The 28,000-nt window shown below is 43.7% G+C and overlaps 2 long non-coding RNA genes across 3 annotated transcripts; one reads left to right on the forward strand and one right to left on the reverse strand.

The window, feature by feature from the left end:
* On the forward strand, positions 1-24,704 carry LOC125118675 (uncharacterized). 2 transcript variants are annotated; one of them, XR_007132871.1, is made up of 4 exons: positions 1-433; positions 2,560-2,637; positions 19,758-19,853; positions 24,126-24,704. It is a non-coding gene; the product is annotated as an uncharacterized LOC125118675 (long non-coding RNA). The 2 variants fall into 2 exon arrangements; XR_007132870.1 differs by lacking the exon at positions 24,126-24,704 and adding an exon at positions 23,001-23,367.
* LOC125118676 (uncharacterized) lies at positions 15,210-27,986 on the reverse strand. Its single transcript, XR_007132872.1, has 3 exons — positions 27,811-27,986; positions 24,248-24,355; positions 15,210-15,300 (listed from the first exon to the last, which is right to left on the reverse strand). It is a non-coding gene; the product is annotated as an uncharacterized LOC125118676 (long non-coding RNA).
* Between the last annotated feature and the right edge of the window lie 14 nt (positions 27,987-28,000).

Genomic DNA, 28,000 nt, shown 5'->3' on the forward strand with positions numbered 1-28,000 from the left:
GGGTGGGAGTAGAGGACTTCCGTCGCTGGTTGGGACAACGGAAGAGCAATCTCGCCCTGACCAATCATCACTCATAATCCTTTCCGACCCCTCCCACCGCCTCCGGGAGCCAATCCCTTGCCCCGTTGCCGTCAGCCCCAGCTAGAGGTGACCATATAGAAATGAAGGGGTGAACTTGGAGTAGGTAGAAAGAAGGCCGCATCCTGATGTTCCGTGTCTACTCGTGCTCGAATGCTCCAGGAAGACAGAGAGGATACAGTGGGGATGGACCCAGCGGCTCCACGAGAGCCTCCTCCGGGAACTGTGGTTAACGCCCTCCGCAGTGTACGTGAACCCTCAGTATTGGAACACGATGGATTATTCCAGAACGACCGCCTCCTACCCTCTAATGGTACCTTCCGAGTGAATGGTCTCACCTCCGGCCCTGTCAGTGGTACGTCCCATGACAGGTGTTCCATCTCGCGCGCCCCTTGGTGGTGTCATCGGGGAACAGCCGATGCAGATGTTAGTGGACTCTTCCAGGGCGGTCCCCAAAGGGAGGGAGGGCCAAGTTAGTATGAAAACCTCACAATTCGCTGGAGTCTTGGGCCCGGCGAAAAGTCTTGCTAAACAGAAATGTACTTCTTTGTAGTGGCACCAAGCGTTTTCTCTGTGCTGGGCATTGGGCTTGCTTGCACCTCCCTGGGTAATATAGAATAGGTGTAGTGCGGCAAGCCAGCCAGGGTTCCTCAAGGGGCAGGGGGGAGAAGGGTCCCGACGGGGCTCTGATGCCCCGGTGAGGGGCAGGCCTCTGTCCTTGACTGTGAGTACTAGGGGAAAAAGAGAGCAGGACCTTTGGTTCTGTTAGGAAAAGGCCCTCCTGGAGTTCCCGTCGTGGCGCAGTGGTTAACGAGTCCGACTAGGAACCATGAGGTTGTGGGTTTGATCCCTGGCCTTGCTCAGTGGGTTAAGGATTCGGCGTTGCCCTGAGCTGTGATGTAGGTTGCAGAGGTGGCTCGGATCCTGCCTTGCTGTGGCTCTGGCGTAGGCCGGTGGCTACAAGCTCTGATTGGACCCTTGGCCTGGGAACCTCCATATGCCTCGGGAGCAGACCTAGCAAAGACAAAAAGACAAAAAGACAAAAAAAAAAATGCCATCTCCCAGTGGTCTCTCTGTCCCTGAGGACGTGAGATAAAGTCCACAGGATTTGTCACCATCCTGTTACCTCTGAACATGTTCCCTGGCAGAATTCTTGGCTTGTCTAGCTATGCCTCCCTCAAGAACTTTGCATTTGTTTATTCATTCCTTACCTCATTCATTCCTTCTCTCCAAAGTATATGTCAAGCACAATTATGGGTGTTGGGAAAGAGAAGAAAAACAACCCTTGCTCTCATGGAGGGTCTATTCTATTCAGCCCCCAAATGTATGTGATTTGTCAGGCGTTGGTAACTGCTGTGATTAAAATTAAATCAGAATCGTCAAATAGAGAGGAGGGGGCCTATCTAGAAAGAGCAGTCAAGGAAGGTCTTTCTAAGATTGTGACATTTGAGCAGAAACCTAGAGGAGAGGAACATCTGAAAGAGATGCCCGCCCCTTCCCCCCCCCGCCCCGAGTTCGGTACGGGTCAGTGGAAAAGTTCCGGGGTGTAACTCAGTCTGTCATGTGTGAGAAGGTGAGGAGGCTGATTTGGCTGGCTCAGCATGATGGAGGGAGGGGTAGGAGATCTGGTGAAGGGGTCATGAGGGCCAGGTCCTGTAGAGCCTTCTGGGCCATGGTGAGGACTTTGTCTTGAGCCTCCAGGGGCCTTTTAGCAGAGAATTCCCGTGTGTCTCTCTGAGGCCAGAGGCCCAAGTCGCCCCCTTGATGAGGTGGAGCTCTTGGTTTACCCCAAAGAAGAGCCCCCTCCCCAGCCTCTCTGGGGAAGCTGAACATGCTTTCCTGGAAGATTATGTGGACTCAAGGGGAATCCCCCCAACTGCTCCCCATGAATATCCATGTCCAAAGATGATATGCTCATGTGGGGAAAAGCAAGGGCCCTCATGGTGTGAGCGAGGTCACACCCTGTCCTGTACAAAAGCACAGGAGGGACAATGTAACAGGCACAGAGAAGACAGAAGGAAAGATAAAGCATTAGAGAGACAGGGACGTAGAAACTATTTCTGGGAACACAGTGTCCCCACTTAATTACCACCCTCGCGTGGCCTGCAGCCTTGTCACTGGATGTGGTGTCTGCTCTGCAGGGGATGAGAAGCCCCTCCCGAGGGACTGTCTCTAGGGAATGACTCAGCTGCCTGTGTCCTGGCCTCAGTCACATTACCTTGACACACATCAGGGCCCTCTGCCCCTCAGGACAAAGACATGTTCCCGTTATAGGCAGGTTCATGATGTACGCAAGTTTCCCCACCTCCCTTCTAGCCCTTGACTGGCCTCCTGTTGATCTCAGTGCCAAGAAGGGCTTGAGGGGGAAAGAAGAGTGAAGGATCTCTGCATTTTTGGTGGGTCCTTGGGCGCAGTGATGAATCGGATGTATTTCCCAACCTGCTTGGAGGCTCACCTGTACTTTCACCACCCTCTCCACAGGGAATGTGAGAGTTCCATTCCATACACCAGGAGTCAAGCAGGGTGTTTGATCCAGAGACACAGAAACATATCCTGACGGTGAGTCGGTCCCAGGGTCCTTGTTGTCTCAGGCCAAATCTCCCCCTGCCCATACTCCCACAGCCTGGCCTGGGCTGTGCCGAGCCTTTCCTGCCTCCTCCCAGGAGCCCGAGTTTGCACCCATTTCCTCCCGTCCTCTTGAGCTGAGAACTCCCACCCACCCTGGCCTCGGGCTCCCCATCTGCTAACGGTGACCTCCTCGTTGGGGGTTGGGCAGAGTAACTGCGTGAATATGTGTACATAGGTTTTGTCCCAGGCCCCCTAGCAAGGGTAGGAGTGATGCCAGAATATATTGTCCTTATCCTTATCATTACCGTGGTCTCCTGTGAGGTGTGCATGACTGAGGACGTGCCCTCCCTGAGGATGGGGACCCTAAGCTTTCATTTCCATGGTCCCAGGGCAGGCATGGGAGACTCACAGCAAACGTGAGATCTCACGCCTTCTTCTAGGGCCTGTGAGAGTGAGGCCCATCCTGCCTTCCTCTCCAGAACATTCTGGATTCAGATACGTGAACAGCTCAGAGAACCAACCCTCTGGGAAAAAGACACCCCCCTCCTAAACAGTTCAGAGACCTCATGCCCTGATACAGAGTCCCCCAAAGAGTGCAGACATCTCACATCCTAGACACCACCCACAAACAGCTCAAATACATTACACCTGGCTGCACAGTCCCCAAGCAGCTCAGACAGTTTTGACTGTGGATGCAGAAAAATTAGGATCCCTCAGACAAGGAGAGGCATTCACCCCCCACGGGTTCTACAAGGGTTAAGTTGTAAAACCCCTGCAGTTGCTGACCAACAGTGCACTCCGAAGGAATTCTGGGTGAAAAACAGGATGAGGCCCTCTGTGCTCTGGACAAGCAGGCCCTTATTTAGTTATGTGCATGTCTCAGGAAGAAGTTCAGTGACCCAAGATTCTTCCATCCACAGAAAAGCGTGAACCTCCTTAACCTTAGCTATCTGATTTTTGTGGTTAACAGGAATCTTTTTACCAATATGCATGTTGACTGCTAGCATTTTCTAGCCCCAGATCATCTCGGTTTCTCCCCTACCTCTCCAGAGCTAACCGAGGAGCTGTCTCCCAGGCTGTAGTCCTCAGGACGACTCCGAGTAAAACTTAAGCCCACAACTCTCAAGTTGTGTGTTTTGCTTTATGTGCACACTACTCCAGGCAACAGGTCCCCTTCAGCTTAGAGGCCTCACACACCTCCCCCCAGAGCCTAGAGGCTGCACTCTGGGACACAGAGCCACACATCTCCAGTTCTGGGCTGCTGTGTGGGCAGTGACAGTGAGTCTTTGTTCCAACAGTCCAGAGGAGAGGCCTGGTGTCTGCCATCCCTGCAGTCTGCCATCACCGGCATTTCATTGTGACAAAGGCAGGTTCAGTCCAGGGATGAGGAGCACCTGGGGCTGAAGGTTCTGAGAGGGCCGTCCCAGGTCTGGGTCCTGGGCATGGCCATCGTCTGACCCATTATTGTCACCTCTGGTCATGACACTGCATCCTACTCCACAAGGGGTTTAGGGTGAATCCTAGCTTCCCAGGGGGAGACCTGTGGAGCTGGTCATCTCTGCCATCTCTTAGCACCCACTTTGCATACTGGATCCTGGAGATGTGAAGTCTTCCCTTCTCATCACCTATGGCAACCCCCTTAAATCCCTCTGATCATCCCTGTCTTTTCCCACACTCCCTCTCTTGGTACAACTGCCACAACTCCTCTCTCTCCCCACATTCCTCCCACCAGGCCTCCCCTTCCACCCCAGGTGCCTCTGTAGCCCCCTCCCCCAGCCCCATTCTCAGGACATCAGTTATATCCTCACCCCCATTGAGTCCCTTCACCCAGCACCCAGGGCTTCCTCAGAGGATCTCCTCAGGACCCTCCCTGCTCCGTGCTCCCTGCAAGGGCACAACATTCTACAGGACACTTCTCTCCTGCCTAGACACAGGGATTGGTCATAAAGTCCCTGTTAGGGTGGAATTGAACATCTCTACAGGATCCAGGGGAAATCCAGACCCAGACTAGGAGTCCAGGGCAGTTCCTGCAGGGCTGGAGGGAAAGGGATAGGGTTTCTCAAGAGCTTAGCTGAGTGCCCTGCAGGAGGTGGGATGACACAGTGTAGGGCTGGGTCTGTGAGGACAGGGAAGGGGCCCTGACAGGGCCTGGGGCAGCAGGAGCACCAGGACTGCCCGCCTCAGCTGTTGTCCTCATGGGCTCTGGCACCTGGCCAAGCTCTGTCCCACTGGAGTTAGAAGATTAAGCAAGCCACTTACGTGCCCTCCCTGGGCCCAAGTGTCCTCATAGGGACGGGGTGACAGGGTTTTCTTCCAAGAGACCTGGTGAGGATTAATTGAGATGCTACCTAAGAAGTGCTTAGGACACTGCAAATCAGATCACTGACTATCTAAAACTCAGAGCCTGGTGCGTGGGTGCCAGCTGACTCCTAGAGGGACATCACTAAATTGGCCACTGACTGCGGTGCTCAGGGCAGAGGCCCCCACTTCGAGCTCCCACCCCTCAACCTCAGCATCTGACTGTGTGAGCCTGGGGTCTGGCTTTGGGGCTCTGTTCCTGTACCCAGTGAGAGCCTGAGCCAGGTGTCTCTGGTTGGGCCATGCAGAGTGGTCCAGGATTCCTCTCCTCCCACGTCTCACAGCTAATCAACTACCCCCTGGTTGGCTCCCAGTGCATTCAAATCTGCAGGAGATGAGCTTGGCCAAAATGGGACTGGAGCCAACTCCCAGGCTGTCTGAGAAAGTGTGGGGGGTCCACCTAGGATGGGGTACCAAGACAGCGTCCTCCCCACCTCTGTCAAAAGCTAGGGGCTGGTTCCCCTGGGGTCAGGCGGATGTTCTCATCCCTCCATACACAGTACTTGCATTGTTACACAATAGAAGCTCCTCCACTATGGTACCTCCAGTAGTGGTGCCTTCCAGCCCCGCACCTGCAATGGTACGTTCCAGCAGTGGAGTGTTCTGTCCTCACACCTCATCCTCTCCACCATCCCTTCCCCCCTCCGACCCCGACCTCCAGGAGGTGTGACCCGCGGGGTGGGGGGCTGTTTCTCACTTCAGCCCTGTGGGTTATTCTGGTGGATTTAATGCAAATGTGGAACTTTACCATAGATCCCAGAAACCTGGAGGGCTTATTAAAACTCTGGCCGCTGCCCCCACCCCGCCCCATCGATGCCCCCGACTCCACCCCATCGCTGTGTTTCTGATTCTGTTAAGTCCTGGGTGGAGCCTGAGAATTTGCGTTTCCAACCAGTCTCAGCCCCCTCCTACACAATTAAGTGGAGTCTTTGATCCCAACGTCCCTTCACCATGTCACTAGTGAACTGTTCCTTCTCTTCTTTCCCTCCCTCTTCGCCCCCTAACACACCCAAATGAACAATCTTATCGCCAGACCCTGAAGATCTTGAAGGGAGCAAAGTTCTAAGCAAAGTTCTGTTCACTACAGAAGGGCGTCTGCCCCAAGAATGGTGTGAGGAGCTTGTAACAAGTTTTTCTTCTCCTGCACCTCTGATGGACAGCGTTCAGGCAGCAGCTGTCAAACTGAAAATGCTCGGTTTGTGAGGGCAGAGACTTTTTTTCCCATCCAATGTAGTCAATCTCCCCAGTGCCCAGCACGGAGTAGGCACTCACTGGATGATTGATGAATGACTGAATTTTGACTCAGAAATCCCACCTAAAAATGTATAACAGGAGTTCCCGTGGTGGCTCAGGGGAAACGAATCTGTCTAGTGTCCATGAGGACGCAGGTTCGATCCCTGGCCTCGCTCAGTGGGTTAAGGATCCAGCGTTGCTGTGAGCTATGGTGTAGGTTGCAGACACGACTCGGATCCTCTGTTGCTGTGGCTGTGGCACAGGCCAGTGGCTACAGCTCGGATTCAACCCTTAGCCTAGGAACCTCCATATGTGGTGGGTGCGGCCCTAAAAAGACAAAAAAAATGTATAATAAACACACACATTCAAAGATCTGTGTGTACAAGGAAGGTAGCAGCGATCATGAAAAACCACTAAATGTCCATTAATAGTCAGTGATCATTGGATGATAAGTGAACAGCAATGGGTTCATATTATACCACAGAGCACACCCTGGCCATGGAAAAGGATGAGGAGACCAGTGTGTACTGATCAGAGGCATCTTTTTCAGGGCATGTTGTGGGGGGGAAGGGAAGCAAATGGGGAATGTTCACGGTGGAGCCTAGTATGTGCATGTGTGTGTTGTTGTTGTTGTTGCTGTTTAAGTACAGAGAAATATGTTTGAAAGGAACAACGAAATACCTGTAACTAACCCCAGCCCTAGGCACAGGAAAAAGAATGTGAAGGAAAGGGATGACCTGTGTATTCCATGTACTGATGTACTAATGGAATCTTTCACAGCAACCCCATACTCACCTATCATTGAATAACTCTTTATAAAACAAAGTCGTGTGGTGAAAACAATACCTGTGCCACAGAGCATTTGTGTGAGGGCATCTGCATGGTCCAGGACAGGGTTCTCAAACTCACATGCCCCAGAGCCAGGCAGTTAATGTGCACAGGAGAACCCAGCTCTGGGGAAGGTGAGGAAGAGCAGAATATGGTAAATGTTCCCTACCAATCAGCTTCCGGAGTGGGTACAACAGAGAAGATGGGACTGGTGCAGACCCCAGACCCTCACGACAACCTCCTCCTCATCATTAATAGTGGTAGTTGCCAGAATAGCAACAGCTATCCTGACAAGACCTCAAGAGTTTCCCTCAACCACTTCATCTCAGCGCACGCGTGTGCACGCACGCGCGCGCACACACACACACACACACACACACACACACACACCTCATGATAAAGATAACAGATCCTTTTAACACAGCATTCAGGGACTAGTTAAGACTTACTTAGGAACTGGTTTTGCCCATGATGAATGAATGGGTTTGGATTTATCCTCCCACTGTAAATAACTAAAACTTTGGAAGTGATGGCTTTCAAACCATGCAGGATGTTGATGTCTGAGAGAAGGGGGAAAATGAGGTGAGCATTACAGTTTCCCCCAGCTTACTTCCTGGAGAGAGTTTCCAGACATCGGTGCAGGGAGAGGAAAGCTGAACAGAGGCCAGAATTTCTCCCAGGTGAGGAAATAGAGTTTAGCATTCAGTGAAGCCAAGGAAGCTAGAACTCCTAGAGCAGAGGACCAGGGAAAAGAGAGCTGCATGGACAGGGGAGGGCTGCAGATAGAAGAGAGAGAAAGAGAGAGTGAGCAAGGATCTGGAGTTCTGCAGAGGGTTCCCTGGGACTCTCCTGCTAAATTCAGGCTGGGAAAAGAACCACCAAAAAGGAGTGGGAGTACAGAGCTCTCAACAGGATAGAAATAGTTTATTTTCTCACCTACCAGAAGTAAGAAAACCTCAAAATAGTTAAGATATTGGGTAGATTTCTCAGCTAGTTTTTACCCCAGTCGTTAGGAAAATTCGTTCTTGACTAAAAACTATTCTGGTCCTATCTTAATAATGCTTGAGAGCAAGACTCAAAGGGATATAACTCTTTCCAAGTAACTTAACTATGTCCTGGGATGAAGTTCCCAGAATGTAAAGAAATTACTGTTAGTGTAATTACATAATTCAGAACCCAACATGAGAAAATTCACAATGTCTGGCACCAATAAAAAATTATTAAGCATGCACTGGAAGAGAAAATATAACTAATAATGAGGACAAAAGTCAATCAATAAAAACAGACTCAGAAATAACACAAGTGATACAGTTAACTGACAAGGATATTAAAAGAGCTACTATAAAAGTATTGTACATGTTGAAGAAGATAGAAGGAAGATTAAGTTTGTTAATAGAAGACATGAAGTTATTTTTAAAAGATCCAGATTGAACTTCTAGGGATAAATACACATGGTCTGAGGAAAAAAAAAAAAAAAAAAAACACTGGAAGAAATTCACAGCTGATTAGACATCTCAGGAGAAAAGACTAGTGAACTTGAAACATAATGAAATTCTTAAAACATCCAAAATGGAGCACAAAAGGAAAAAGAAAGCTCTGTTAAAAATGAATGAAGCAGAGTGCCCACTGTGGCTCAGCTGTAACGAACCCAACTAGTATCCGTGAGGATGCAGGTTTGATCCCCGGCACCACTCAGTGGGTTAAGGATCCAATGTTGCCTTGAGCTGTGGTGTAGGTCTCAGAGGTGGCACAGATCCTGCGTTGCTGTGGCTGTGGCTGTGGCTTAGGCTGACCTAAGTCACCTAGCCTAGGAACTTCCCTATGCCACGACTGTGGCCTAAGAAAGCATACCAAAAAAAAAAAAAATTTATTTATAAAAACAGAAATAAACACATATTTCAGAATCAAACTTATGATTACCATTGGGGAAACCACGGTGGGGCAGATGAATTAGGCTGATGGGAATAACATATACACACTATACACACTACTGTATATAAAATAGATAATTAGGAGTTCCCGTTGTGGTGCAGCGGAAATGAATCCGACAAGGAACCATGAGGTGGCGGGTTTGATCCCTGGCCTCGCTCAGTGGGTTAAGGATCCGGCGTTGCCATGAGCTGTGGTGTAGGTCACAGACACGGCTCAGATCCTGCGTTGCTGTGGCTGTGGCGTAGGCCAGCGGCTACAGCTCCAATTGGACCCTTATCCTGGGAACCTCCATATGCCGTGGGTGTGGCCCTGAAAAGACAAAAAGCCAAAAAAATATAGATAGATAGATAATTAACAAGGACCTACCATAAAGCACAGGGAAATCTACTCAATAGTCTGTAATAACCTATATAGGAAAAAAGAATGACTATATGTATATGTGTAAGTGATTCATTTTTCTGTATGTCTGAAAATAATACATTGTAAGTCAACTATACTCCAATAAAAATTTTTAAAAAGGCATTATCACACTGAAAACATAATCTAAATAATTACAATGGAAAAAAAAGAATGAATACCTATCTCACACCATATGCAAAAAGTAACTCAAAATGGATCAAAGACCTAAATTAAGAGCTAAAACTATAAAAATCTTGGAAGAAAATGTAGACCTAAAACTTCATGACCATAACATAGGTTCCTTAGGTATAACAACAAAATCACAAGTAACAAAAGAAAAATAGATAAATTGGACTTCATCAAAATGAAAAATATTTATGCTGCAAGGGACACCATTAGAAAGTGATAAAGCAACCCATATAATGGGAGATTTTTTTGTAAGTCATGTATCTGATATCTAGATTGCAGAGAGAACTCCTACACTAATAATTAAAAGACCCATAGGAGTTGTGGTACCATAGGTTAAGGATCCAGTGCTGTCAGCAAGTTGCTGCTGTGGTGTGGGTTCGATCCCTTGCAGGAACTTCCACATGCTGTGGGCATGTCCAAAAAAAAAGAGCCCAGTTTTCAAATGGGCAAAAGATATGAGTAGACCTTTCTCCAAAGAAGATATACAATGACCAATAAACACATGAAAAGATGCCAACATCTTTAGCCATCAGGGAAATGCAATCAAAACTATATGAATGACTGCATCATATCCACTGGAATGTTGGTGAGGATGTAGAGGATTGGAACTCTCATCCACTGCTGAAAATGTAAAATAGTGCAGCTGCTTTAGGAAACAATCTGACAATTCCTCAAAGATTACATATGCAATTACCATGTGACCCAGTAATTCCACTCCTAATTATATACCCAAGAGAACTGGAAGTATATATCTACATGAAAATTTGTACACAAATGTTCAAAGCAGCATTATTCATAATAGCCCAAAAGTGGAAAAAACTCTAATGTATATCAACTGATGAATTTATAAATAATATATGGTATATCCGGTCAATGGTATATTATTCAGCAATAAAAAGAAATGAAATAATAACACATTCTACAACATAGATAAACCTGAAAGCAGTATCCCAAGTGAAAGAAGCCAATCACGAAAAATCACATATTGTACAATTCCACTTACATGAAATTCAGGAATTCCTCTCATGGTTTCGCAGTATGAGCCTGACTAGTATCCATGAAGATGTGGGTTCCATCCTTTGCCTCATTCATTTTATTAAGGTTCCAGCATTGCTGTGAGCTGTGGTGTAGGTCACAGATGAGGCTCAGATCCCAAGTTGCTGTGGCTGTGGTGTAGGCCGGCAGCTGCAGCTCTGATTAGACCCCTTAGCCTGGGAACTGCCATATGCCACAGGTGAGGCCCTAAAAAAAATCACATTTATATGAAATTCCAGAATAGGACCGTTGATAGAGATGGAAAGTAGATTAGTGATTGCTTAGGGATGAGATAGAAGGGGGACTCATGTGCATAGGTTTTTTTTTCCCTTTGGAGTAGTGATGAAAATGTTCAGAAATTGTGATTGTTGCATAGTTCTGTGAATATAATTTTAAAATTTAATCGTATCTTTAAAACAATAAATAGTATGGCATGTGAATTAAAACTCAATAAAGCTGTTGTTTTTTAAAGGACATGATAGGACGTTTGGGGTGACAGTAATGTTTGCATCTTGTGGTGGTTTTTTTTTTGTTTTTTTTAGGGCCGCACCCTTGGCATATGGAAATTCCCAGGCTTGGGGTTGAATCAGAGCTACAGCTGCTAGCCTGCACCACAGCCACGGTAACGCAGGTTCCAAGCCACTGATCGAGGCCAGGGATTAAACCCGAATCCTCACGGATACTAGTTGGATTTGGTTCCACTGTACCACAACAGGAACTCCTTGTGGTGGTATTATAATTGAGTGTATATATTGGTTTGAACTCACTGAAGTGTATGCCTAAAATGAATACATATTATGGAACATAAACTGTCCCTCAATAAAGGTTTTTTTTTAAGAGAAAAAAGTAATAATATGGTAAAAGATATTCCATACAAATACTAATATAAAGAAGCCAGAGTGGCTATATTAATATCATAAAAAGTACTCACAGACTTTGAAAAACTTATGGCTTCCAAAGGAGATAGGTTGGGGGGGGTGAGCAGGATGGGCTGGGGGTTTGGAATGGAAATGCTATAAAATTGGGTTGTGATGATCATTGTACAATTACAAATGTAATAAAATTCACTGAAATAAAAAAATTTCAAAAACAAAACAAAACAAAAAAGTAGAAAAGTATTTCAGAGTAAAGGATGTTACCAGGGATGAAAAGGGCCATTTTGTAATAATGAAGGAGTCATCAGCAGGATATAGCAATTCTGAACATTTATGCACCTAATAATAGAGCTTCAACATACATGTAGCAAAAACTGATAGAACTAAAATGCAAAATATAAAAATTCATGATTACAGTTGAAGGATTCAACCCATCTCTCTTGTAATCTATAGAACAAGTAGACAAAAAAATTAATTAGAACATAAAAGTTGAAGAACACTATCAACCAACTTTACCTAACTGATATTTATAGAACACATCATCCAACAACAGAGTAGACATTTTTTTTTTTTTTTTGGTCTTGTTGCCTTTTCTAGGGCTGCTCCCTCAGCATATGGAGGTTCCCAGGCTAGGGGTCCAATCGGAGCTGCAGCCGCCGGCCCACACCACAGCTCACAGCAAAGCTGGATCCTTAACCCACTGAGTGAGGCCAGGGATCAAACCCGCAACCTCATGGTTCCTAGTCAGATTCGTTAACCACTGAGCCACAACGGGAACTCTGAGTAGACATTCTTTTCAAGTGCACACAGCCAAGATAGGCCATAGTACTGGGTTTAATAATGGCCTCCAAAAAGATGTCCAAATCCTAACCTCCAGAACTTGTGAACATGGCCTTATTTGAAAAGAAGGTCTTTGAAGATGTAATTAAGTTAAAGATCTCAAGATGAAAGATGAGATCATGCTGAATTTTGGGTATACCCTAAATGCAATGACAGGCACCCTTATAAAAGAAAGGCAGAAAGAGATTTGAGACACAGAGAGGAAGGCATTGCAAAGGCAGAGACAGAGACTGGAAGGAATGCCAAGGAATGCCAAGGATTGCCAGGAGGTACCAGAAGCTGGAGAGGAGAAGCATGGAACAGATTCTCCTTTAGAATCTCCAAAAGGAACCAATCCTGTCTACCCCTTGATTTCAGACTTCTGCCCTCTATAATGTGAGAGAATAAATTTCTGTTGTTTTAAGCCATCAAGCTTGTGGTAATTTTTTACGGCAGGCTTGGGAAACAAATGCAACCATATTCTGGACCATGAAACAAATCTCCATAAACTTAAAAGATTCAAATAATACAGAGTATTTTCTCTCAACACAATGGAATTAAATTAGAGATAAAAATTTCAAGGTATTCGCAAAATATGCAAGTATTTGGAAACATAACACTACTAAATGTTGTGTCAAAGAAGAAATAAAAAATGGGAATAGAAAAATTTTCAGCTTTATTGAGGTATAATTGACAAATGAAATTGTAATATATTTAAAGTGTAAAACATGGAGTTCCTGCTGTGACCAAGCGGTAACAAACCCGACTAGCATCCATGAGGATGCAGGTTCGATCCCTGGCCTCGCTCAGTGGGTTAAGGATCCAGTATTGCTGTGAGCTGTGGTGTAGGTCACAGAGGCTGCTCAGATCCAGTGTTGCTGTGGCTGTAGCTGGCAGCTGCAGCTCCAATTCGCCCCCTAGCCTGGGAACTTCCATATGCCAAAGGTGCAGCCCGCAAAAGCAAAGAATATGATAATAAAAATAAAGTGTAAAACATAATTCTATATGTGTACATTATGAAAGTATCCCCACCATCACATCCATCACCTCACATATTAACTTTTTTGGGTTGTGGGTTTTTTTTGTGAGAACATTTAACTTCCACGCTCCTAGCAAATTTCAATTATATAATGCAGCTATAGTGACCATGTTATACATTAGATCCTCAGACCTTATTCATCTTATAACTGAAAGTTTGTACTCTTTTACCAGCCTCTCCCTAGCAATCACCATTCTACTCCCTGTTGAATTTAACTTAAAAAAAAAATTACACATGTAAGTGATACCATCCACCATGCCTTCCAAGTTTATCCATGTTGTCGCGAATGGCAGAATTTCCTTTTTTTTTTTCTTTTGTCTTTTCCAGGGCTGCACTTGCCAGATTCCCAGGCTAGAGGTCTAATCGGAGCTGTAGCTGCCAGCCTACACCACAGCCACAGCAACTCTGGATCCGAGCTGCATCTTCGACCTACATTACAGGTCACGGCAACTCCAGATCCTTAACCCACTGAGCAAGGCCAGGTATCAAACCCACAACCTCATGGTTCCTTGTCGGATTTGTTAACCACTGAGCCACGATGGCAACTCCCAGAATTTCCTTATTTTTAAAGCTGAATAATATTCCTGTGTGAGTATAAAAATACCACATTTTCTTTATTCATTCATCTGTTGACAGACAAGTTGTTTCCATACCTTGGCTATTGTGAATAATGTTTCAGTGACATGAGTGTACAGATTATCTCTTTGAGACAGTGATTTCATTTCCTCTGAATACATACTCCATAGTAGGATTGCTGGATCATATGGTAGTTCCTTTTTTTTTTTTTTTTTTTGGCTTTTTAGGGCTGCACCCTTGGCATATGGAAGTTCCCAGGCTAGGGGTCAAATGTGAGCTACAGCTGCTGGCCACAGCCACAACAGCGCGGGATCTAAGCTGTGCCTGTGACCTACACCAGAGCTCACTGCAAAGCCAGATCCCTGACCCACTGAGCAAGGCCAGGGATCAAACCTGCATCCTCATGGCTACTAGTCAGATTCGTTTCCACTGCACCACAACAGGAACTCCTGTAGTTCTATTTTTAATTTCTTGAGGAAACTCCATACTCTTTCCCATAGTGGCTGCACCAGTTTACACTCCCATCAACAGTGTACAAGTGTTCCCCTTTTTCCACATCTTTGCCAACAGGTCTTTTTTTTCTTTTTATATGTCTTTTTTTTTTCTTTTTATAATAGACATCCTAACAGGTGTGAGGTGATATCTCCTGGTGGTTTTGATTTGCATTTCCCTGATGATTACTTATGTTGAGCATCTTTGAAAAACCTACAGCTAACATCACACCCTATGGAGGAAAAACTGAATGCTTTCTCTTTAAGATCAGCAACAAGACAAGAAGGTCTGACCCTACTTCTATTCAACATTGTACTGGAGGTTCTAGCCCTTGCAGTATAGTAAGAAAAAGAAATAAAACATACCAGATTGTATAGAAAGAAATAAATCTATCTTTTTTGCATATAACATTATTGTCTATAGAGAATCCTAAGAAACATACCAAAAAAACTACTAAATGAGTTTAGCAAGGTTGCAAGATAAAAAAAGGTCAATATTCAAAACCAAATGTATTTCTATAAACTAGCATTAACAATTGGAATTTGAAATTAAAATATCATTTATAATAGCATCACAATATATAAAATACTTAGGAATAATCTGATGAAAGATGTGCAAATCCTGCATGCTGTGCATTACAAAACATTACTAAGAGCAATAAAAGATCTAAATAAAAGAAAAAATATCCTATGTTCACAGACTGGAAGACTCAATATTGCTAAGGTGCATACATTGACAAGCCAATTCTAAAATGTATATGGAAATTCAAAGGACCTAGAATAGCCAAAATAATGTTTAAAAAGAACAAAGTTAGAGGACTTACACTACATGGTTTCAGGCTGCAGTAATCAAGACAAAGTGGTATTGGAGTAAAGATCACTGAAAAAGAAGAGAGTCAAGAAATAAGCCCATACATAAATGACTAATTGATTTTTAGCAAAGGTATAAATGCAATTCAATAAGGGAAAGAATAATATTTTCAATAAATGGTGCTGGAACAATTGAATAGCCATATGAAAAAATTTTGAATTTTGAACACTGCCTCAAAACATGTACAAAAATTAATGCAAGATGGATCATAGGCCTAGATGTAAAACTGAAAATTACCAAAATTTATTAAAGAAAAGTTAGAAGGAAACTTTTTTTTTTTTTTTTTGCTTTTTAGGGCCACACCTATGGCATATGGAAGTTCCCAGGCTAGGGGTCCAATCAGAGCTACAGCTGCCAGTCTACACCACAGCCACAGCAACATCATATCTGAGCCACATCTGTGACCTACACCGCAGCTCACAGCAATGCCGGATCCTTAACTGATCAAGGCCAGGGATCGAACCTGCAACCTCATGGTTCCTAGTTGGATTCGTTTCCACTGCACCATGACAGGAACTCCGGAAGGAAACCTTAATCACCTTTGGGTTGGCAGGTATTTCCTAACTAGGATTCAAAAAGCATGGATATAAAAGAAGCATTGATAACTTGGACTTTATCAAAACTAGAAATTTTTTCTTCAAAAAGAGGCTGCTATGAAAATTAAAAGGCAAGCCACAGAATGGAAGAAAAAATTTTGTAGAGCATATATCTGATAAAGGATTGTGGAGTTCCCTGGTGGGTTAAGGAACCCACATTGTCACTGCTGTGGCTGGGTCACTGCTATGGCGCAGGTTTGATCCCTGGCCCAGGAACTTCCGTACGCTGAGGGTGTGGTAAAAAAAAAAAAAGTTGATAAAGATCTTGTATTCAGAATATGTAAAGAAGTCTGAAAACTCAGTAATAAGAAATCAAACAACCCAATTTTTTAATGGACAAAAGATCTGAACAGATACTTCACTAAAAAAAATACACAGATGAGAAATAAGCACATGAAAACATGTGCAATAGCATTGGTCATTAGGGAAATGCAAATTAAAGCCATCATTAGATACTACCATACACTTATTAAAATGGCTAAAATTTAAAAGACTGAACATTCCAAGTTTTGACAAGGATATGAAGGAACTGGAATTCTTATACACTGCTGGTAGGAATGAAATGGTACAGCTACTTTGGAAAACAGATCTAGCAGTATCTTACAATGTTAAACATATACCTACCATTTGATCTAGACTTCCCATTCCTGTGTATTTACCCAAGAGAAAAGAAAGCATATGTCCATACAAAGATGTGTGCGCAAATGTTCATAGCAGCTTTAATTATTATAATAGACACAAGTGGAAACAAACCAAATATCCATCAACAGGTGAGTGAATAAAGAAACTGTGGTATATAAATACAATGGAATACTACTCAGCACTAAAAGGAATGGACTATTGACACACAACCAAAAAGATTATCTCAAACTAATTATGCTGAGTGAAAGAAGCCAGACCAAAATAAAAGAAAAAGAAGAAAACATACTGTATGATTCCATTCATATGAAGAAAGTGCAAACGAATAGATTATTAGACTTCAGGATGTGGGATGTGAAAGAGAGGGAGGAGTTTGGGAGTTCCCGTCGTGGGGCAGTGGTTAATGAATCCGACTAGGAACCATGAGGTTGCGGGTTCGGTCCCTGCCCTTGCTCAGTGGGTTAACGATCCGGCGTTGCCGTGAGCTGTGCTGTAGGTTGCAGACGTGGCTCGGATCCCGCGTTGCTGTGGCTCTGGCGTAGGCCGGTGGCTACAGCTCCGATTCAACCCCTAGCCTGGGAACCTCCATATGCTGTGGGAGCGGCCCAAAGAAATACCAAAAAAAAAAAAAAAAAAAAAAGAGAGAGAGAGAGAGAGGGAGGAGTGAAGAATATCTCTAAGAATGAGTCCTGAGCAACCAGAAGGATGGAATTGCCAACATGGTAAGAGAAAGACTGCAGGAGGAGCTGGGTTTAGGGGTAAAGTCAGGAGTTTAGTTTTGGTTTTGGTTTTGTTGAGTTTGAGAATGCCTATTAGACTCTCAAGTGGAGATGCCTACTAGAAAGCTGGATATGAGAAACTGGAGATCAGAAGGGGAAACTGAGGGAGTTACTTGGTAGCCTAATGGTTGAGGATTCGGTATTGTCTTGGCCATGGCTCAGATTTGATCCCTGACTCAGGTACTTCTGCATGCTGCAGGCACAGGAAGAAGAAGGAGGAGGAGGAGGAAGAAGAAGGGAAGGAGAAGAAGAGAGAACTGGGCTGGTGAAAATTTGGAAGTCTGACTCTGGGACTTCCAAGCATAACCACCAAAATATATCATTCCATGAATGTTGCTGTAGCTTCTTCACAGGCCTCCCTGACTCTTGCTCATCCCCTAGCCAATCCATCTTCCCTGCCCACTGTTGGAGGAATCCTTCTAAACTGCAAAATAGGCCTTATGATCCCCCTTCTTGAAAAGTAAAGAGGAAATGAAGGAGGAGGAGGAGAAGAGAAAAAAATTTCCTTAGTGCCCCAGTCCCCTAAGGGATAAAGTCTCATCTTCTTAACCCAGCACCCTAGGATTTCTGTGTGACATATTCTTTGCCTCACTAATTTACTCTACAACTTTATTTTCTCCCCTCCACCTCTAAATGCAGTGCCCTCTGACCCAGACTTCCCAAAATGGTAGCAGTTCCTAGCTCCTCACCGTGTTCTCCCCCTGCCTGGACTGGAATATATATATATATATCTCCCCCTCTCTCTCTCATAGGATAATAGGGTGAAAAGGTAATAGGGTGAAAAGGATGGGAAGGAGGATGCAAATAAGGTACAGGGCATGGGAGAGTGACATTTCTCTGGGTATAATTTTTTGTATGGTTTTGACTTTTAAAATCATGTTACCCACCTACACTGTTGGTAGGAATGTAAATTGGTGCAGCCATTATGGATAACAGCATGGAGGTTCCTTAAAAAACTAAAAATGGAGTTACCGTATGATCCAGCAATCCTACTCTTGGGCATATATCCAGAAAGGATGAAAACTCTAATTCGATGAGTTCCTGTCATGGCACAGTGGAAACGAATCCCACTAGGAACCATGAGGTTTCGGGTTCAATCCCTGGCCTTGATCAGTGGGTTAAGGATCTGGCATTGCCTTGAGCTGTGGTGTAGGTCGCAGACATGGCTCAGATCTGGCGTTGCTGTGGCTGTGGCGTAGGCCGGCAGCTGTAGCTCCGATTGGACCCCTAGCCTGGGAACCTCCATATGCTGAGGGTGCAGCCCTAAAAAGCAAAAACGAAAACAAAAACAAAAAAACCCTCTATTTCAAAAATGCACCCCAATGTTCATAGCAGCACTATTTACAATAGCCAAGACATGGAAGCAATCTACATGTCCACTGAGATGAATGGATAAAGAAGATGTGGTACATATATATATACAATGGAATACTACTTAGCCACAAAAAGGAATGAAATAATGCCATTTGTGGCAACATAGGTGGACCTAGAGATGATCATACTAAATAAAGCAAGCCAGACAGAGAAAGACAAATGCTGTATGATATCACTTATATGTGGAATCTAAAAAATGATAAAAAAGAAATTACAAAACAGAAATAGATGCACAGACACAGAAAACAAACTTAGGGTTACCAAAGGGGGAAAAGGAGAAGGGATAAATTGGGAGTTTAGTATTAACAGATGCCCTCTACTGTATATAAAATAGATAAACAATAAGGACCAACTGTATAGCACAGGGAACTATACTCAATATCTCATAATAACCTATAATGGAAAATAATCTGAAAAAGAATGTATACATGTATAACTGTCACCTTGCCATGCACCTAAAACTAATACAACATTGTAAATCAACTATACTTCAATTTTAAAAAATCATGTTAATGTTTTATATAGTCAATCAGTCAACAAGTATGGGGGAGAAAGAAAATGAAATACAAATATGAACAAATGAGTCTATTTCAAATGAATAACATAACTACAGTAAAGGAGAAAAAAATTATAAACAAATATTAAACCTAAGTTAGTAGCTTTATTTTTCACAGTAGTAGGTTGGCTGTTCTGAAACTACTACATGCATATTGATTGAGCAAATAAGTAAATATATTGTGGATAATGAGAAACAGATTTCTCACTGTCAGAGAAGGGAATTAGAAATGCAGAAAAGGGTGGGGGAGGCCAGAATGAATCTTGTGGTTTGAGATTAGAATTGGAGTACCAGTATGAATTCAGGATTTTAAGATGACACAGAGATTTCATAGTTAGATGGATAGATAGATAGGTAGATGGATGGATGGATGGATAGCTAGATAGATAGATAGACATGTTTATGTGTTTAAAACTATATACGTATACACCAGCTCTGTCCACTGAGATGGACTAGAAGCAATGACCCCTAGTTGCAGCAATGATCACACACTAAGTGCCCCTATCTTGGTATCTCTACCAGAAGGAACCAAGGCTGGATTCTTGGAGAAATGGCTGGTTCCAGAGCTGGGGCAGGAAAAGTACAAGACGCATCTGGAGCATCTTGATGTTCCAGAAGGTAAGTAAAGGCTCAAAAGATGATAGGCATATCAAAAGGACACAAAAGCAAGCTTGAAAGGACTCCCCTTGTCAAATTCTAGGACAATTTGGGAATCAAAATAAACAAAGAGTGTAGCCGTTTATGAACCATTGGGTAAAATAAGAATTCACAAACCATATCACAAAACTAAATGAATGAATAAAGGAAGGAAGGAAAAAAGACAGTTATTCCTCATTGTAGAATGTGAACAAATAAATGTAGAAGGAAAAATAGAATTAGAAAATCACCATTTGGCAACCACCATAGGAATAATTGTTTCAGCCAAGTGCAGTGAGACTGAGAGAGTGAGCAAACCATGGCTTATTATTCCATATACTTCTGTGTTGTTTGAGCATCTCACGAGTGTGCATGTTCTCATGCATCACCTGTGTAATTAAAAATATGTTTATTCTTTTGACACGCTGAAGGACAAGTGTTTGTCACTGTCAGTGCTTGCTGCAAGATAGTGGGAGATAAATAAGTCGCACTGAGGCAGCACCCAGGAGCACTGTCTCCTGAGAGACAGAGATAAGAGCAACAGCTCTAATTAACTGTAATACCGAAAAAATACACTAGAACATGGTGATAAGTGGGATCACTCGTGCCTGAATACCTCAGCACAGTGCCAGGAATATAATAAGCATTCAGTGGAAGCTTCCATAAGGCGTAAAACAGCATATCCAGTCAATACCCTTGCACAAGAAAGGGGGGCATACAAAGTATAAATATGATCTATAAATATACATAGGTACATATATAAGCATTTAAGTAGATACTTATATTTTCAAAAAGCAGCATTGGAAGGATAAACCAAAAACAAGTTTTAAAAAGTGACCTATGAGGGAGAGGGTGTAACAGGATGTAGGGACAGGATGGAAGTTATGTAGTTTAGACTATATGTTGGAAACATAAAAATGTTTTTACCTATTCAAAAATTTAAATTCAGTTAAAAATTTAAAGCAATCCCTAAAAACTGGAAAATAAACTGGAATGAAAAGCCCTAACTATATCACATTCATGACATAGCTTACAAAGATAATATATTATTTCCAGCAACTTTAGAACACCGTGTTTTTTGGGTTTTTTTTTGTCTTTTTTGTCTTTTTTTGTTGTTGTTGTTGCTATTTCTTGGGCCGCTCCCGCGGCATATGGAGGTTCCCAGGCCAGGGGTTGAATCGGAGCTGTAGCCACCGGCCTACGCCAGAGCCACAGCAACGCGGGATCCGAGCCGTGTCTGCAACCTACACCACAGCTCACGGCAACGCCGGATCGTTAACCCACTGAGCAAGGGCAGGGACCGAACCCGCAACCTCATGGTTCCTAGTCAGATTCATTAACCACTGCCTCACGACGGGAACTCCCAGAACACCGTGTTTTGAATGTATGCCCTTAATGGAATATATTCCAAGGACAAATAGAACTGCTAAGAAATCTTAGACCTCTTACAGGGTCTAATTGCTGGTAGAAATATTGGTTTTTATTACTTTACTGCAAAGAAGCCATTATATAAATGTTGTTAGGAACCAAGATTTTCCCACTTTTGAAGTATAATATTTTTAAATTGCATAAACACTGGAACACTAATTTTCAATTGGAAATATCAATATGATCCAATGACTTTTTTGTTTCTCTCAAAGAAAAAAGTCTTGCTCTGTTCATTGAAAATACCTAGAAGCAGGGACACCCACTATCAATGTGCACACCTAGTACCCTTATTTTTTTGTCTAAAAACATCCCAACTGAAAAGAACCAGGACTCCTTGAAAAAGTGGCTGATTTCAGATATGGAGCAGGAAATGTCTAGAATGAGCCTGAAATATCTTTTTTTCCCTAGAAACCATGAAAACTATCAAAGTTTTACTCATGTTATGTGGAAAATGTACAGAATCAAATTTGAAGGGGTTCCCACTGGCCAAATGAGGGACAATTTGAACATCAAATAAAATAATTGCAACGGACTGAATACTAAATGCATTTTTATAAAACAAAAACTATAAGTTAATAATGACACTAAAAACAAGAGGAAACAAGATAAGATTAAACGAAAACCTCATTTGAACCATTGGAACTATAGGGCATCAATTCCTTACTCTAAAATTGGCATTTGTGTAGTTCCCTTAGGGCATAGTGAGTTAAGAATCCAGCCTTGTCACTGCAGCACCTTGGGTTGCTGCTGTGGTGCTGGTTTGATCCCTGGCCCAGGAACTTCCACAAGTCACAGGTATGGCCAAAAAAAACCTGGCATTTGTAATAACAGAATTACATCTTTATCTTGTCTTTTCTGTATTTTGGGTGACACAATAGCCTGAGTTGATGAAGGAAAGTTGGATGGATTTATTTATTTATTTATTTATTTATGTATTTATTGCCACTCCCACATGTGGAAGTTCCTAGGCCAGGGATCAAACCCATGCCACAGCAGTGACCTGAGCCACTGCAGTGACAATGCCAGATCCTTAACCCATTGCACCACATGGGAACTCCAGGAAAGTTTTTTCTTACATAAAAATGCCAGTTAATAAACGTAGAAAAGTGATAGAATTTTAGAAAAATGATCACTCTTCAAGTCCTAATAAAATAACTGATTCAGGCAACTATCATCAATAGATGAAATCATTAAAGGAAAGGTTGATGGGGAAATTTTTCATGGAAGGATCTGGCTTAACCCACCGATGAATCTTAACATTATTAAAAGCAGGACCACCTGATATTGTACACCTCCTGGTATGATGAAATAGGAATCTCACAGAACCACCTATGAAGTGTTAATAATAATAATAATGGAGTTCCCGTCGTGGCGCAGTGGTTAACAAATCTGACTAGGAACCATGAGGTTGCAGCTTCGGTCCCTGCCCTTGCTCAGTGGGTTAACGATCTGGTGTTGCCGTGAGCTGTGGTGTAGGTTGCAGACGTGGCTCGGATCCCGCGTTGCTGTGGCTCTGGCGTAGGCCGGTGGCTACAGCTCCAATTCGACCCCTAGCCTGGGAACCTCCATATGCCGCGGGAGCGGCCCAAGAAATAGCTAAAAAGACAAAATAATAATAATAATAATAATAATAATAATAATAATAATAATAATAAATAATCTGAATGCAATACAACCCTCAGAAATAACTTCTATCTCCAGGAAAAATGGAGAGTAAAGAACATGTTAAATGACACCACAAGAGAGCAAACAGACTAATTCAGAAGATGAGTCCTTCTACTGCAATAAGTAAAGGGCATGACACGAAAAGTGGGAAGAGAGGACTTGATCTAAATTAAGCGACCCTCAAGAGACATATTAAGCAATGAAATATGTTCTGATTAGAACAAACCCACTGTAAAAAGACATTTGATTATGAAGACAACTAAGTGATTGTGGACTTGCTCATTATTAGTCATTACCAAGGAATTATTGCTATGCCTAAGTGTAATAATGGAATGATGGTTTTATTTAATTATGTCCTTTTTTTTAGAAATGCATACTGAAGTATATATGGATATGATTTAGTGTCTGGGATTTGCTTTTAAATACTTCAATAAAAGAAAAAAATGGAATACTTTAAATATGGCAGAATCTTATTCATTGTCCAATCTTAATGGTGTGTGTGTGTTTAGGCTACCTACTCTCTTCTCATATGTTTGAAATGTTCATAATAAAAAAGTTAAAGTTTGTTGAGAGAATGAAAGGGGCCCTGGGCTATGACAAATCCCAGAATAAGTTGGAAAGAAGCATTTTTATTCAAGCCTGGGATAAAAGCCTTGTTTACATTCAGTAACTAGGACAGTTAAACATGAGTGAGAAATGTACCAAACCATTCCCAACTGTTTAGACACCAAGTAGAACATTCCTTATGATAAAAATGTGGTGGTGGTGGGGTTGTTTTCTGTTTTTCTTTTTTGGCCTCCCCACAGCATATGGAGTTCCCAGGCCAGGAATCAAATCCAAGCCGCAGTTGTGACCTAAGCTGCAGCTGCAGCAACACCGGATCCTTAACCCATGGTACCTGGCCAGGGATGGAACCTGTGTCCCAGAGCTCCCAAGATGCCACCAATCCCATTTTGCCATAGCGGGAAATCCCGGAAACTTTTTGTTTTTAAAACAAAAGAATCAGGCATTCCCTGATGGCCTACCAGTTAAGGATTGTCACTGCTGCAGGTTTGATCCCTGCCAGGGAACTTCCACATGCTGTGGGCGGGGCCAAAAAAATAAATGGGGGACTGTGGCTACAAGTGTATGACTCAGTTACCCCTGTCTTCTCCCCTACAGCTCTGCCTGTTGGATCCAATGTATTTATCTCATAGACAAGTGCCTTTTTGGAGAACTCTTTTTTCCCCCTGCAAAGGGGGGAGAGGAGGGAAGGGAGCTTGGGTCCAGCTGTCCTCTCTTACCTTCTTTTGCAAGCCCTTCTTTCCTCATCGCTGTTCCTCTGCCATCTCCAGCGACCTCACCAGAACAATCCTTTCTCCAGAGGGCCTTAAAAGGACATTGGTTGGAGGCTAAGGGTAAATCAAGAACAGCAGGAGCCCAGGTCAACATCTCTGTGTTTAAGAGAAAGTCGGAGATCCTTAGCCTGGCATTCAGTGTGTAGCTCATGCTGGAAGAGCATCCCTCATCCAGGCCACAATAAATTGCTTCTACCATGCTCCGATTTCACCTTGCCTTCTGGGACCCTCAACCCTTTGTACAAGCTGTTTCACTTGCCTAGGCGCTATTTTTTATTTCATCAAGCCGTAATTTTATGTCTTGGCTTTACTATGAACACTTTACAAATATTACCTCATTTATCTTCCCAACTCTATGTTGTAAGCACTATTATTACCTCATTTAATAGCTAAGGACCTTAAGGAGTTCCCTGGTGACCTAGTGGTTAAGGATTCGATGTTGTCACTGCTGTGGCTCGGGTTTGATCCCTGATGTGGGAACTTCCTCATGCCATAGGCATAAGAAAGAAAGAAAGAAAAAGAAAGAGAAAAAAAGAAAGAAAGAAAGAAAGAAAGAAAGAAAGAAAGAAAGAAAGAAAGAAAGAAAGAAAGAAAGAAAGAAAGAAAGAAAGGAAGAAAGAAAGAAAGAAAGAAAGAAAGAAAGAAAGAAAGAAAGAAAGAAAGAAAAATGAAGGAAGGAGAGAGGGAGGGAGGGAGGAAGGGAAGAAACTTGAGGTGCAAGGAAGGGAAGAGTCATGTATTCAAACCCAAGCAGCCTGGAGCCAGTCAGTGCTCTTAGCCACTACACTACGTGGCCTCTTTTTTTTTTTTTTTTTTTGTCTTTTTGCCATTTCTGGGGCCGCTCCCTCGACATATGGAGGTTCCCAGGCTAGGGGTCCAGTCGGAGCTGTAGCCGCTGGCCAGTGCCACAGCCACAGCAACGTGGGATCTGAGCCATATCTGCGACCTACACCACAGCTCACGGCAACGCCGGATCCTGACCCACTGAGCAAGGCCAGGGATCGAACCTGCAACCTCATGGTTCCTAGTCGGATTCGTTAGCCACTGAGCCACGACAGGAACTCCACTATGCGGCCTCTTAAACTTCTTCCAACTCACTTCCACTTCTTCCTCACTTACCCTGGGTATCAACACCTCTCCCCACACCACCCATGGCATCTTCCAGCTCCCACAGCTCTCAGTCTCCACCTTTGTCTTCTGTTAAAATGAAACATTCTTACTGCTTATTTTACAATTTCATTTTTTAAAACTTTTTAAAATTGAAGTTTAACACATAAAGAAAAGGGCATAAGGAGGAATAAATGTACAGCTCTCAATGTACTAAGTAACCACACATTTAATAAACACGGAAATCAAGAAACAGAACATTCTTAGCACTCCAGAAAGTCTTCCCCGCCTCCTACTCAGACCCCAAAGACGATCAAGATTCTGACTTCTATCACCATAATTTAGCTTCACCTGTTTTAGACATTTGTATAAATGGACCCATGCACTATGTGTTCTTTTGTATCTGGTTAGTCTCCTCAGTATGTTTGTGGAACCCATCCATATTGTTGTATGCAGTTGGGGGGCATTTCTTCTCATCGATGTGTAGTATAGAATTATGTGAATATACTACAATTTATCATTCTTCTGTTAATGGCTTCTGTGTAGTTTCTTATGAAATAAATGTTATTGTATATGACTTTTTTTTCTTTTTTCTTTTTCTTTTTTTAGGGCCACATCTGCAACATGCAGAGGTTCCCAAGCTAGGGCTCAAACTGGAGCTGTAGCCGCTAGCCTACAGCCACAGTAATGCCAAATCTTAGCCACATCTATGACCTACACCACAGCTCATGGCAATGCCAGATCCTTAACCCACTGATCAAGGCCAGGGATCTAGCCTGCATCCTCATGGATACTAGTCAGATTCGTTTCTGCTGAGCCACAAAGGGAACTCCTCAAATCTCCCGAATTAGTATTTCTAGGAGTTAGCCCTGGGGATCCCAAACTCTATGGGGGTTCAGATGCAGGTGGGTTGCAGGACCACAGCTTGGTTGTGGAGCAAGCATTTACTAAGGGCAGAGAGTAAGTCTGACTCACCAGTCTCCCCTTGTAGCTCACTGGGTTAAGAACCAGACTAGTATCCTTGAGGATCCGGCATTGCCGTGAGCTGTGGTGTAGGTGGCAGACTCAGATCAGATCCCAAGTTGCTGTGGCTGTGGCAGGCAGGCAGCTGCAGCTCCAATTCAACCCCTAGACTGGGAACTTCCATATGCTGCAGGTGCAGCCCTAAAAAGGAAAAAAAAAAAAAAAGATTCACCTGTATTGCCAGTGCTCATCACTGGACCTAGCATACAGCTAAGTTTAAGAAATGGGTGAGGGAGAGTTTCCATCATGGCTCAGCAGTAACAAACCCGAATAGTATCCATGAGGATGCAGGTTTGATCCCTGGCCTCACTCAGTGTGTTAAGGATCCAGTGTTGCTGTGAGCTGAAGCTCTGATTTGACCCCTAGCCCAGGAACTTCTGTATGTCACAGTGGGCCCTTAGAAGACCCCCACCAAAAAAAAGCGGAGGGTGAAGAATTCCCATTGTGGTTCAGCAGGTTAAGAACCTGACATAGTATCGGTGAAGACGTGGGTTCAATCCCTGGCCTCGCTCAGTGGGTCAAGGATCCAGCATTGCCGTGAGCTCCTGTGTAGGTCGCAGATGCAGCTCAGATCTGGCATTAGTGTGGCTGTGGTGTAGCAAGCAGCTACAGCTCTAATTCAACCCCTAGCCTGAGAACTTCCATATGCCACGAGTGTGGCCCTAAAAAGTAAAAAGAGAGAAAGAAAAGAAAAGAAAAAAGAAAAGGAAGAATCTGGGAATTCCCTCATGGCTCAGCAGGTTAAGGATCCAGCATTTTCACTGCTGTGGCTCTGGTTACAGCTGTGGTGCCAGTTCAATCCCTGGCCAGGGAAATTTTGCATGCTACGGTGTGGCCGGAAAAAAAAAAAAAAGAAAGAAATGGGTAAAACCAATGAATGAGGAAGAAAAGAAATAAAATTGCTTACATCAAGAAAATTGGAATTCTTGAATGTCATAAATTAGGGGAAATACTATGGTATCATTTGGTCCCAATTTAATTTATTCCGGATGGAAATATTTTTTTCCTTGCCTTCGAACCTCTGTCTACAAGACTTTCTCTTTGCCTGTCCCATTCCGCTGTGCTGCAATGTGGCCTTAAGTATGGGTGCGTGTCTCTCTACTGGCCCAGAGAAAGTAGAGGTGGCCCCGAGATGAGGTCCTGAGAAGAGCTGTTCAGAGATGGGCAGCTCTGCCTGCCCCGCCCCCGCCCCCGCCCCCGCCCCACCCCATCCCACCCTCATCCACCTGCAGGTCTTGCTGGGGAAATGCCCACAGAACCCATTCTAAATAAGGTTGCCTATCCCACCTCTCAGAGCATTAAGTCTCCCCGCCGTGCCAAAGCTTTGAAAAACTTCCACCGGACCTTTCTGCCCTGACCCCGACCGCAGATCCCCCTACCCCTGCTTCCTCTCCACTTGTAGCTTATGTGAGTTGCTCCCTCGGCAGCCTCTTGGCCACCTCTCCCCACCTCCACGCTTGCCTCTCTCCAGCATCTCAGAAAGGCCGAGGTCTGAATTCCCCGGCCTGTTACTGTCCTGGCAGCACAGCCGCCACGCCAGCATCCCCACCCAGTCGGCCAGCCAGCCAG

The sequence above is a fragment of the Phacochoerus africanus genome, chromosome X (genome assembly GCF_016906955.1).
Source record: "Phacochoerus africanus isolate WHEZ1 chromosome X, ROS_Pafr_v1, whole genome shotgun sequence".
NCBI lineage: Eukaryota > Metazoa > Chordata > Mammalia > Artiodactyla > Suidae > Phacochoerus > Phacochoerus africanus.